At 36.2% G+C, this 13558-nt stretch overlaps 1 protein-coding gene across 2 annotated transcripts in view; it reads left to right on the top strand.

The window, feature by feature from the left end:
• Nucleotides 1–13558, top strand: part of kank4 (KN motif and ankyrin repeat domains 4) — a 53824-nt gene that overhangs the window by 9320 nt on the left and 30946 nt on the right. The window contains exon 2 of one of the 2 annotated variants that reach the window (XM_059570973.1): nt 13388–13465. The exons of the other annotated variant lie outside the window; for it this stretch is intronic. The gene's annotated coding sequence lies outside the window, so the exon portion shown is untranslated. The remainder of the gene's footprint in view (nt 1–13387; nt 13466–13558) is intronic. 2 annotated transcript variants of the gene reach the window in all.

Below are 13558 nucleotides of genomic sequence, written 5' to 3'. Positions count from 1 at the left end.
AAAAAAAAAAAAAGTTACCCTAAATATTTTATTGCCATGATTAATCTGAACCACAGTCCTCCTTATTTAAGTGTTAAAATATTTCATGATTTTATGTTTTGTCATATTTTTGAGTATATAATCACTGCAGGAAGACCATAACTAGATCTCAGTCATTGTTTTGTTTGTTTTCTGTGTTTTCAAATTTGATTTCTTCAGAGTGCTTGTATGTTCATTGAATATGCATTTTTACATAAATCTGCTGTGCAGCTGTATCCTTACAGTCTTTTAAAACACAGTTCAGTGTTGGCTTGCGTTGTCTTCAGTGGTTTTATTTTGTCCTTCGGAGACGTAATGATCAGATGTTTCACCATCAGCGGAAATGGAATAGGAGCCTTGTCCACAGTTCCTTAGAGACGGGCCACACTACATGAATGTGACCTTGGGAACTCATACTGTACTGTGTTATTTCCTCTTAAGCTGGAGAAGTTTTGCATTTCATATGGCTTTTCTTTTTCTTCTTCTTCTTCCTCCTGCTTTCTTTTTTATCTATCATCAGGAGTTATGAGAGGACGGATCAAGTATTTTCCTCAGACATGTCCAATGTGGGAATTATCCAGCAAGTATGTTATCACATTTCCAGATATACCGCACATGCCATTTACTGATAACAGAGAGCACTTCAAGTTCAAGTTTTAAGTGAAATGGTGCCAGGTGTGGGAGAAGATTCCTTTAAAAACTTGATCTGTTTTTCTAAGCTGTTACTTCTTAAATATTCTCATGCCTCTGATCTGAGAGATTCCCTTCTGGAAGCTTCTAGCCTTTGGAAAAATGAGGATAGCCAAGACGGGGAAAAAAAGAGGGAAAGAAAAAATGAAAGAGATGTAGTAGGCAGATCAAAGAACAACACATTGCTGCTTGTCTGCTGGAAGAGGAGGAAGCCAAAGCCTGTGAGCTGTGGGTCAAAGAGGGAAAGTTACGGTTCCAGCTTTGTAGAAATGTGTAGAAATGCCAGGCCTCATTTTTCAAGAAGTAACATTAAAACGTGTCTAGAAGCATATTAATATATAAAAAGCCATGTTCACTTTCACAAGAACGTGAGCAATATTTTTGCTAAAAAAGCTATATGCGTTAATTAACTTGAAAACTTTAACCAACATCTGTAGGCAAGAAAAGCTTTTCTGGTTTATTAGAAAAATCTCTCTGCAAAAGAAGAAAACATTAAGCTGGATCTCTAGCCATTAAAACATTTTAGGTCCCCCGAGAGGTATTGTGTACTGCCCACTGAAATGTAACACGGTTCTCCCACAATGCTAGAAGGTAAAAAGCTGTGTAACCACCCCCACTACTGTATCTAATCTGAGCGACACAATCTTCCATTTTAAGCATTAAAACATTCACATCTAATGCATGTTTTGTTAGGAATTTTATTAGTTGTGTTACAACATCCTATATCTGGTACATATAGTTTTAATAGCTATTGGTAAAAATTCATGTGTAAGCTTTTATCAGACACTTCAATCCTTTATGTACTGCACCACTAGCAGTGCAAATGTCCACTGACATCCAAGAGCTACCAAAAAGAGATAAATGACTCCCACTTGCAAAGAGGGGAAAATCAATTCACTTTCTCTTTCACTCTTTCTCTCTCATAATTGCGAGAGGCTCACAAGAGAGCATGCAGCGTTTTGAGATTGATTCTGTTGACAGCAAATTTGCAAGTCTGAAAAGTAGCAAGTAGTAAGTCATATAAAAAGTTCATAATCGATGAAACTGCCTATACGGAGCAGAGCATATACGGAAAGCTCTTAACCGAATCAATGTTTTGCCTCCTGTAGGCATACTTTTGGACTGCTGTATTTTTCAAAACTGCCATCAAAGTGCTGAATGAAGCATTTCAAAAATACAATATGACATTTCTGACAAATATTAATTTTTTTATGAGTGTGTGCAACCTTATCTGTCAGCATTTTTGCAAAAGTCTGTATGTTTGTATATTTGTGTTGTACTTTTTGTATTGGCACTTTTCTTAGTGCCCAGGGCTTAGAGATACATGTTGGTACATCTTATGAGACCTAGCGGACCTGGGCTTCACTTGTCTGTCATCGCATTTCTATATGAGCATTCTTGCTTGTTTGCAGCTGCTTGTTTGTCTCTCTCTCTCTCTCTCTCTCTCTGTGAGTGTGTATGTATAAGTTCATGTTTCTATTGGTGAAAGGTAGGATGATGCAATGACAACAGTTCAGGGGCCATTCTCTACTCACATTTCTTTCACCAAATCCCATAAGCAGCAGTCTGTCTCTAGCTATCAATGTTTAAAAGAATGTGCATCAACTAACTAACTAACTTACTAACTAACTAACTAACTAACTAACTAACTAACTAACTAACTAACTAACTAACACAAAATGAACACTGAGGCATTTCTCATAATATCCTTTTTTGGGGTGAACTATCCCTTTAACTATGCATGTGAGTAAAAGATGACAGAATTTTCATTCTTGAGTGAACTGTCCCTTTAACTGTTATTTCAGTTAGTATTCCCACTTTGAATGTAATGGAGAGACTGTAAGGGTTTGAGAGGAGCAGATAGAGCACAGGGAAACATATCTTGGGAATGAGGGGAAGAGTGACAGTAAGTTATTGTGGAATGGACTGGAAAACAGCAGTATTCTGTCAAAAAGTAAATCATGCAGAGGGATGGAAAAATGGGCCAAACAACATATGAGTTTGCCCTCACACACATACACCTCTTTTCATCTGTTGACATCAGGTCACATTTCTTGAGAGCATCTTTATCTCAGCAGAGTGACAATCCCATTTCTCACACACGTTCATTATCCCACCCTCACCCCTGTGTGTGCGGCCCAAAGCATCTCTCCATAGTGTCTCGTAGACTAATACAAATCTGCCTGCCATATTTTCATATGAGAAATAAAACTGGATACAGTCAGACAGTCAGGATTGCATTGTAATGTTTACTTTACAATAATGACCACCGATTATTCATTATCCAGCTTATTCTATATTTATAAATAAATACATTAACATAAGAATTATTGTTATATATATATATATATATATATATATATATATATATATATATATGTGTGTGTGTGTGTGTGTGTGTGTGTGTGTGTGTGTGCATAGCTCCATGTATTCTACTTGTAAAGAAAGAAAGAAAGAACCAACATTTTACAACAGAACCGTGAGTTTACATCTCGCATTTTTTTGGTCTAGAGCAGGGATCAGCAACCTTTTCGGCATGACGTGCCATTTTTTATTTTTATGGTTAACCACTGTGCCAAGTGTGCACAGCCCCCCCCCCCACACCCCGATATAATTCTGTATTTAAACGGTACATACACAATTTTTTATTATACGATAAAAAAAGTTTTTTTAACGTTTAATCAACGTTAATGCACTGCTTTAATTGATGAACGTGCACACACAGACACACACACAACACACACCACTCGCACACAGAGATCTGAGATCGTGCTGTGCAAAAAGTAGCATTCAGAAGCTCATAAACCTATGAGTGTTGTCACGCTACTTTTATTAATCGATACTGAATCGCTACATTATATTTCTCAACAACAAAGGGGCAAAATCGCTTCATTGTCTGCAGAGAGAGACAATTTACCCCCCCCCCCCCACTTTCTTTCTCTCAAAATGGCCATATTTCAGAAAATTTTTCATCACTGGATATAGCTTTAGGTCATTTAACATTTCTATGGTAAAACGTATTATTAAAAGTTGACTAATGTTAATTGATTTGCAGCTTCATCTTACCTCACTCTCTTTAACGTTAAACTGACGCTTCGCGCTCTGCTTCTGTGAACAGTAAACCCCGCCTACTTTGATCTGATTGGCCATCTCAGTGATTTTGACATTGACGAGTGCTGTTAAACCGAGGCTTTGATCTGAAGCACCTAGTATGTGCAGTGTTTGCACGTGCATCCATGCAAGTTAATTCTCACACTTTAATAGTATTTGTAGCTCCTAACAGGCTGTGTGACTATGAGAAGTTATTACATCAAACTGTACGTCATTATACAGTTTTCCTTATTGCTTGCGTGCCAGCGATTATCCCTCTGCGTGCCACTGTTGGCACGCGTGCCGTAGGTTGCCAACCCCTGGTCTAGAGAATAGCAAGTTAATGTCCTGCAATAAATTTTTTTCTTTTTAGTTTTTGTCTCACAATTATGAGTTTAAATCTTTTAATTCTGACTTAATATGTCTCAATTATGAAAAAATAAAATAAAAAATAAAATAAAATAAAAAAATACTTCAAATTATCCCTGTTCTCACCTTCATGACATGAATGAAAATCAATGGAGGACAGACATAGCATGCATGTAAAGTATATTCTGCATAGACTGCTGCTGCCCATTCATTCTGTAAGGCAAGAAACTCTTATCTGGTCATATGTTTTTTAAATTTGTTTTTGAATACATTGCCAGGATTTCTCGACCTCTCATCATTTTGTCTATTTGTTTTTCTGTCTTTCTAAGACATGATTAGAGGACTATAGATGGTTTCTGTTTATTCTGAGCAATCTGCAACCCATCAGCCTGTATATCTTTTTTTGTCTGAATAAATAAATGCAATAAAAACACATGTCTGTTTACCCATGTGGGATCCATTAAATAGCTCTAAACATAATATTTTGTTACTGTTCAAGATTAATTCATTCAGTGATTTGGCAGATATTGTTTTGAGATGGATATCTCTAATGTAAATCTTATTCACACAAAAGAAAGTGGAACCCATTTGTGTTCAGTCTCTATTAACTAAAAGCCATGCACATTTACTAATTTATCACAAAAAAAAATTAGTAAAAAACTATACCAAGAATAACTGCAAATACTGCAATTTTACTGCTTTTCGCCTAAAACATTTTAATTGGAATTTGATGTTTCTATTATAAAGGCTATGTTTTATTTAGGTTTTAATTAAAATGCACAGTATAATAATCATCAGCAAAAGAACAATAAACCATACATGTAAAAAAAAACAAAAAACAAAACAGAAAGAATGGAGTAAAAATAGGGTTAATGCATTGAACATATTCTCAGGCTTTGTGCTGAGAGCCCCACACACATGCCTGGCCGGGAAACTCATGATTATTGATAGTGGGAGCAATTTGGCCACATCCTCAGCAGCAGAGCACAAACAGCCCCCAGCAGCAGATCTGTAGAGTTCCAGAATGTGCCTTGTACACACAAAACAGAGCCTGTCCATTTAGGAGATTATGAGAGAGTCTGTTTTCTTTCTATCTTTCTCTTTTGCCTTCTCTCTTCTTCAGTCAAACACAGTAGTGAATTGTATAAACAACTGCACAATATTTGTGCAAAAACCTGCATCTTAAGATGGTCACATTAGGCAAAACAATTGTGAATGTGAAGTAATGTGAATGACATGTAGGACCATGAGCGAAAATGAATGGTTAGAGAGTCGGACTCGTAATCCAAAGGTTGTGGGTTCGAGTCCCGTACCGGCAGGAATTGTAGGAGGGGGGGAGTGAATGTACTCTCTCACCTTCAATACCACGACTTAGGTGCCCTTGAGCAAGGCACCAAACCCCCAACTGCTCCCCGGGTGCCGCAGCATAAATGGCTGCCCACTGCTCCGCGTGTGTGTTCATGGTGTGTGTGTATTCACTGCTGTGCATGTGTGAACTTAGGATGGGTTAAATGCAGAGCACTAATTCCGAGTATGGGTCACATGTCGCGTCACTCATGTGAACCATTCAGCTGTGCAGATTCTTATTGATTGACTGGATTTTGTCTGTGAAATTTCACAGAGCGGCAGTAAATGCTACTTTATGAATCCCTAGTCAAATTTATTCATATCTGCGTTTATATAATCAGTCTGTTATATATATATATATATATATATATATATATATATATATATATATATATATATATATATATATATATATATATATATATATATATATATATATATATATATAAATACATTATTTTATTTTTTGTATTTTTTTTTCTGTGTAAAGTAAGCTTGACAGCAGACTGCAAATTGCATGCAGTGGCCTTGATTTTGCTTTTACTTGATTTGCATTTAGTGTGTCACACTACTATAGTGTGTCAGGTGCAAAAACAAGCCAGGCAGTGTATGGAAATAAACACTGCTGTCAGTGGGCACAGTTTGATTTAAGTCATTCATCCCTCAGTGCTTTCTTACTGTGGTCTCATCTGTTTGTATAGACTAATGGTAAAATGATATGCTACAGAATGGCATCACCTATAATATAACCTATAATGGCATCATCATTATAAATGGGGATGGGTAGGGGTATGTTGTAGATGCTTGCCCCTCCCTCCTACATCCCCTACCCATCATAATCAATACCCATCGCTTCATGTGCCTCCTAAGCCCATGGTGACCCCAGACTGGATTCTAATTCCCAGCTCTTTTGTCTTCCCAAGCGTGGACATTTTAGTATGAGTTTCAAAGACCATGCAAAATTAATGAGAAAAGTAAAGTCTGAGGCACCATCAAAACATTGCTAATTTTTAACATCCCGACCAGCCCATAACAGTAACATTGGCTTATCCAGTGTCATGAATTTGGGGAGCTCTATCTGTTGGGTTGACCAATTATTTTATTAATGTAATATTTTTAACAGCATGGTCTGTCTCGACTTTCAAATGCATTGACAAACATGTTTGCGTAAGTCAGTGTATTCGTATTGTGTAAAATAATTCATTTTACTTCTTTTGCCTTTAGTGAGGTATCATGCAGAGCAGTGGAACATGTTTTTTCATAAATCGTAACCAAGCCACATTTCTATGTAACTGACTGCCTCTTTTCCGTGCCAATTACTTATGACTAAATCTATGCAAGATACTTTTAACAGGGCCACACATTTTTATAGTTGTGGTCTCTCTCTCTTTCTCAGACGTTTCCATTAGTCTGTATACTGGTCTGGTCCAGATATGGCAGTTTGAACACAAACAGCTTGAGGTTCTTATCAGTCTTTCTCACACTGCACTCTTCCCCAGGAAACATGTTCAAAGCTCACTTTATCACACACTCTGCCCTCCACATCTCCCTCAGCTCCTGCCATTCCACAAGCACATTTTTACCTTTTTGCTTGCTCCCCTCTTCATCCGTGATAATACCTGAGAAGTAAACAACTTTTAGCTGACTTTCTCTCTCCATCTAAATCCATTTCACTAGAAGCAATGTCTGTCCTTCTCTTTTCTCAATAGCTTGATTATTGTGTGAGTTGTTCATGGTTTTTCTAGTTCATATCTTTCTGCCTTTTATTCTCTTTTTTTCTGTTAGTCTGTGTTAGTCGTGTGCTAGAGTTCCTTTTTTTTCCTCCCTTGACAATCTTGAGATTGTTATAGCTCTCATTTAAGGGGCATCCCAGCAAACCAAAATATGTTTTTAAGGCTGAAATACAGTACATGACTTTTCCCGCGATTCACAGTTTGAATGATTCCACACAGTTGCCGAACATCAGAGCCAGTCTGCAGATTTGAGTCAACAGATTTCCTAGAAAATTGCGTAGATGGTCAGACTCAAATGTTTTTTGCATCAGACTGTGATTCCATTCAATCGGAGGATATCAAACATGTTTGATATTTTGAACTGATTTAAGAACAAGTATTGTTTTCATTTATCATGTGTTTCACATTTTATCATGCGAAATATGTGTGATTTTGTCATTTGATTATTTTGCAAACATTATGGAGACATCACTATTGAATGTTCTCCGAAACATCTGAGTAGTAAGTACTAACATTTAAAACACGTTAGAAAGACATCCAACTAAAATGAAACACTTTTCAAAATGATGTATAAATTATTTTTGTAAATGATGTATCCTGTTATGCTCTTCTATAATTTCTTGAATTTTTTGGGGGGGTGTACTAGAACATACTTGCAACTATGTCCATAATTTAATGGCTTGTAGGCAGTTTGTCCCCTTTATGACTTTGATATATGAAAGATTTTAAAACATAGAAACACTGTAGCATATATATATATATATATATATATATATATATATATATATATATATATATATATATATATATATATATATATATATATATATATATATATATATATATATATATATATATATATATATATATATATATATATATTTGGTTGTTGACATTAACTATTAACTACTCTTTTGTAAAAGGTAATTGTATTTACTTCCAATCCTGCAATATCCCAGAGCCTCAGTAAATAGAACACATTTGATGCTTTTTTTGATGTGGAAGCATTTGATCTGTTTAATAGTTTGGTCACCCTCACTCCACCCAAGGGGGATTTTGAGGTTTAATGCAGATGATGAGTAATGCCATATAATTTGTAATTTAATCTACAGCGATGCTCACATAACTCACTTCACATTGCGTGAGCATTAACATCAGTTCCTCTCATGCCTTGAGAGAGCCACATGACACAGATGCCAATGTGCAGTGAAGCCTTAAGGAGACAGTATAATTTGATACAGGATTGTGGTTAAAGCCAACGGAGGGCTTTCACGGCTCAGTGTGTTGTCACTGTAGTTAACACATTTTTAAGTTTCTACAGAAAGTTGAGCAGTTTAATCATTTTGGTTACTTGATTTATCTGAAACATTGTAATTATGTGTTTATAAAAGGTAGATTACAATTTCCTCATAAATGTCTAAATGGAAATTATCAGCTAAAATAATCGTGAGGTTGGCACCCCACCCACTGGAAATGACACCCCACCCACCGTCCGGCCCACCCTCAGTCTTATAGTACATCTTGCATTTTAGAACTGGGGCTGAGCCAGAAAAACCCCCACCCCTTGCATGTTCAATTCTAAAGAACAAAATGCTAATTTCATAATATTTTCAGCCACTAATAAGAGATTTACTGAGTTTTAAAACAATTAAAATTTCTGTAAATTCAAAATCCGAACAGAAAATGTGAACTGCAACAAACGTGTACCTCTAAATTTACTCTGTAATTTGAAAACATCTGCCTGAAAATCTGGTTATTAATAGTAATAATAAATACTGGGAAAATAAGAAGCATTCTAGTCTGATGAAATCTTATTAGACCAGAAGTCTTTTTCTATGCTGTATATGGTACTGAAAAGCTTCAGGGCTGCTGAAAGTATTAGAACAATTTACATAGTGTTTACTGAACTCATGTTTTTACAGGGAACATGTGCAGCCTGCATCAATTTTCTTTGCAGGAGGCTGGCGTTTCTCCTAGAGAAAAGATGTTTGTCTTGGCTTAGATCACTATCCGTTGTTGCTTACTGTTGCATTTTATTCATATTATTTGCACAAGAGGTGAAGGTTTTGCCTCCATTTTGGCTCTTACAGTATGTCTCTGATTTCACCACTTTATACTGGATATTGTTAGATCACTATTTTTATTTTCATACAATATATAAAGGAACTAAATATACTACGATAACAGCAATTATGCAGTATTAATGGCTTGGTTCACTTAAAAATGACAGTTTTGTCATCATTTACTGACCATCATCCAAAGCCTTTTTTGTTCTGCAGAACACAAAAGAAGATAGAATTACATTTTCTCAATGTTTTTCAGTACATACAATAAAAGTCAGTATAGGGTTCAATGTTGTATTGGACCCCATTTGACTTTTGTTATTGAAACATTCTTCAAATTTGGCAAAAAAAATGTCTGCTTGCCATTTCTTTCAATTTCTTACTGACTAAGAATAGCAGAACATGATGAAATAAATAAATAAATACATGAAAATAATTAAACACACAAAAAAAAGCCAGCAGAGATTGTGCTCATAATTTCTGCCTGACTAAAGTAGTAAGCCCAGAGTATTTCACAGCCATAATTCAGTGAATAAACAGGCTCTGGGCAGTCCGTGGGCATGCTGTCTGAGACTGTTAACACTATACATAGAAAAATATGCTGTAAAATGTGCAAATATGTGAGTCTGACATATGTTAGGGCTGATATGATATCCTGCAGGTTTACAGGACCTTGAAATAATAAATAGGGCCATAAGTTTCTCAAGTGTGTGTACACAGCTCTGCGCTGTGTAAAGTCATCGGCTCTTATGGCTGATAAAGATGGTTGTTTTGGCGTGGTGTATTTATGTGACCTATTTTATGAACAGTACTGATATAGATTGCTTATATGCTCACTCTCGCTCTCTTTTCCTGTAGACCCACAGCCAACAACCACGCTAATGAGCGTGTGCATGTTTGTGTGCATTTGCCTGAGAGCCAGCTCGTGTGTAAAATGTAGGGGATCGGAGTGTGTTTAAATATGTTTTCCTCTAATTCAGCCAAGAGACAGTCAAAAGAACAGCAGGAGCAAAGATTCAGACTTTTATTAAACTGCTTAAAAGATCAGCTGGAACTCACAATACAGAATAAATGCCAGACATGGCCTCTCCTAAAAGATCTAAAAATCAATTTTGTGTGTGTGTGGAAGAGTGAACGTGAGTTTGTCTGTCTCAAAGATGCGTCAGAGAGAGTGAGAATACATGGGTGAGTATTTTGTATGCATGTTTGAATGCTCGCTTTTATTAGTGTCTGCAAGACCACTGTCGATTGAAGTAGGAACTGGCCGATGACTCACTTTGGACCAGGTGAAATATGGTCATAATCTGTGATTATGCATTTGTTGCATCCAGCGGTGACATAATAACTGATTATAATGACTCTTTTTACGTGTTGCATTGCATATCGCACTGTGCAAATATAAAACCATGTCTGCATTTCCGATCAGAGAAACAACAAACTACAAGCTCCACTCTACACTGCTCAAAACACATTTGAATCATCAGTGGCAAATTCTTTAAATATGAAAACGTACTAATAAGCTGTGAGTCAGAAGCGCCAGACTGTTCTGGAAAGAACAGTCTGAAAGAAAGAAAGAAAGAAAGAAAGAAAGAAAGAAAGAAAGAAAGAAATCGGCATTGTAGCCTACTTTCACAGGAAACAGTCCTCACCCTCCGTAAAATGCGCTGCACACATCTGAATATTTGGGTTGAACTGTTCTGGAGCAGAGTTGTAAATACAACTTAATCACTGATTTCTAGTTGTGTCCTTTTTTGGAAGGCCAAACAAAGTAGCTTCGTTTTCACAACGAAACACACAGCATCTCCACAACATGGTGATGGCGGCAACAGCGGGAATAAAAGTTACGCCGTCTTTCTTTGCATGAACATTTAGGCGCCGTTATGCAAATCTTACCGCATCATGACATAGAAATGTGGGGGCATTAGAACGTGCCATTTTAGGTAGGAGTGGTTGACTCTTAACTTTTATAAAGAATATCTCTTTGGATTTGAGACTTTAGTCTTTGCAATCTTCTTTATGCACCAAGAGCTTGTAACGCTCTGAAGAGAAAGGAAAAATTTGACCTCTTTAAGTGTCTGGACAAAAATGATGAGGGTGAGTATTTGATGACAACATTTTCATTTTGGGGGTGAATTACTTCTTTAATTGTTTAAAAAATATTTTCTTCCTGTGAGCTTTTAAGTGTTGCAACTGGATCGTTGTGTCTGCTAGATGAGGCCAAGAACCAAATCATTTGCATTTGTAAATGATTTAACCACCATTTTTGAGAACCAAAACATCTGACTCAAATAAATGTTTTATTCAAGTACTTGACATTGCCACTCATCTCAGAACTCTCATGGACATGCTAAAGAGAACTAGGTCAGATGTCATAATTTTGCAGTGAACAACAACTTAAATTTCAGTCTGCTCCCATACAAAACTATCATATGGCTTCAAAAGAACTGAAATATAACACAAGTCATAGAAACCAATCTTATGTGTTTTTATTGTGCTTTTTATTTTTCATTCATCATTGGAATGATTGAATGAGGGTGAGTAAATGATGCTAGAATTTTCTTTAAGCCCACAATGATTTTTGTTGAGCCCTGAATGCTAATGTAGCATGTAGTACAGGTACCTCAACAGTTGAGCAGCAGCACTGGCTGAGGCACAAGTGTTGTGAGAAGATAAGTTGTGGTGGAGATCTGGTGTAGCATTGTTAATAGTTAACCTCCACCCAGTTCTAATGATTACACTGCTCCCCCCACAATTCCCCCACAATTCTGATATATTCCTGGGGCCACAGGGAGAGAGGAAGGAACGTTAACTTCAGCAATAAAAAAAGGGGGGGAAATTACACAAGAGGAAGAGGGTGAGAAAGTAAGAGACCTCTTCAACACGGGTAATTTCATTGGAGGCTCCGGTCATCGTCAGTTCAATTCTCAGATGGTCTGTGTCAAAAGGAGGGTCACAGGGAGTTACTGCAGAAGTGGACGGAACATTCAAAAGAGTATGAGGACTGTTTTCTCACTTTCTCACACATCTTTGCTGCTTTTTCTGACACATTTTTCTTTTCCTCTAGGACCAATATCTCACAAAAGCCAAATAAACTGTCTTTCCAGTATCTATGCACTGTAAAACTCATTTTCTTTATCAGTATACGTATTGCTTTCCATTGTTTTGTTTTCCAGTATTATATCTGAACATCTTTAACAAGATATGTTTAATTCACCATTTTAGTAAACGGATGATATGTCTTAAATTAAGTTTATTTTTAATATCCTTTCAGCAAATTAAAAACTTAAGCATACATTAAAGGGTATGTTCACCCCAAAATTAATCCTGTCATTAATTACTCACCCTTATGTTGTTTCAAACCTGCAAGACATTCGTAACATTCGTAATCTTCGGAACCCAGATTAAGATATTTTTGATGGAATCTGAGAGCTATCTGACCCCCCATAGACAGCAATGATGAGTAATTAATGACAGAATTTAAATTTTTGGGTGAACTAGTCTTGTGCTTAAAACAAGAAAAAATTTCAAAAAACGCCACATTTAATTCAAGATATGGTTATTGAAAACAATTGTTGCCTTTCTTATTTCTGCTTTACTCGAAGTCAAAGCTTTTTATTTTAAATGAAAATGAAGTTTGGGGTCAGTAAGCCTTTTCTTTTTTTAAATAAATGCAAAAATATATATCATGGTTTCCACAAAAATATAAAGCAGCACACATGTTTTCAACATTGATAATAATAATAAATGTTAATTGAGAAATAAATCAGCATAATAGAATGATTTCTGAATGATCACATGACACTGAAGACTGGAATAATGGCTGCTGAAAATTCAGGAATAATTTAGACTTTAAAATATATTAGAATAGAAAACAGTTATTTCAAATGTTAAAATATTTCAAAATTATTTCACAAATATTTTTATCAAATAAATGCAGCATTTGTGAACATAAGATACTTTAAAAACCTTTAAAAGAAAATTGTCAAATAAATATTTTTTATTTTATTTTTTTCTCTATCCCTTTTTCACAATGCAATGAAATCTGTCTTCCCCCTTTCCCCCCTCTTGCATTATCAGGTTGAAGTTCAAAGAAAGGAAGGGAGGGTTGCATGTTTTTGGTAGACGGGAGGGAGCAGCATTCACAGCACATGCTAGGTAAGAGGAATTCCTTCCCCCCGTCTGTCACTCTGGGGTTGTCTCTGTTTCTCCCTCTCCCTCTCCCTATCTGTCTTTTTTTCCTTTTTTCTG

Source organism: Carassius carassius, chromosome 17 (assembly GCF_963082965.1).
Source record: "Carassius carassius chromosome 17, fCarCar2.1, whole genome shotgun sequence".
In the NCBI taxonomy this organism is placed as follows: domain Eukaryota; kingdom Metazoa; phylum Chordata; class Actinopteri; order Cypriniformes; family Cyprinidae; genus Carassius; species Carassius carassius.
Note: the sequence above shows the minus strand (reverse complement) of the source record. Positions and strands in the feature narration are given on the sequence as shown.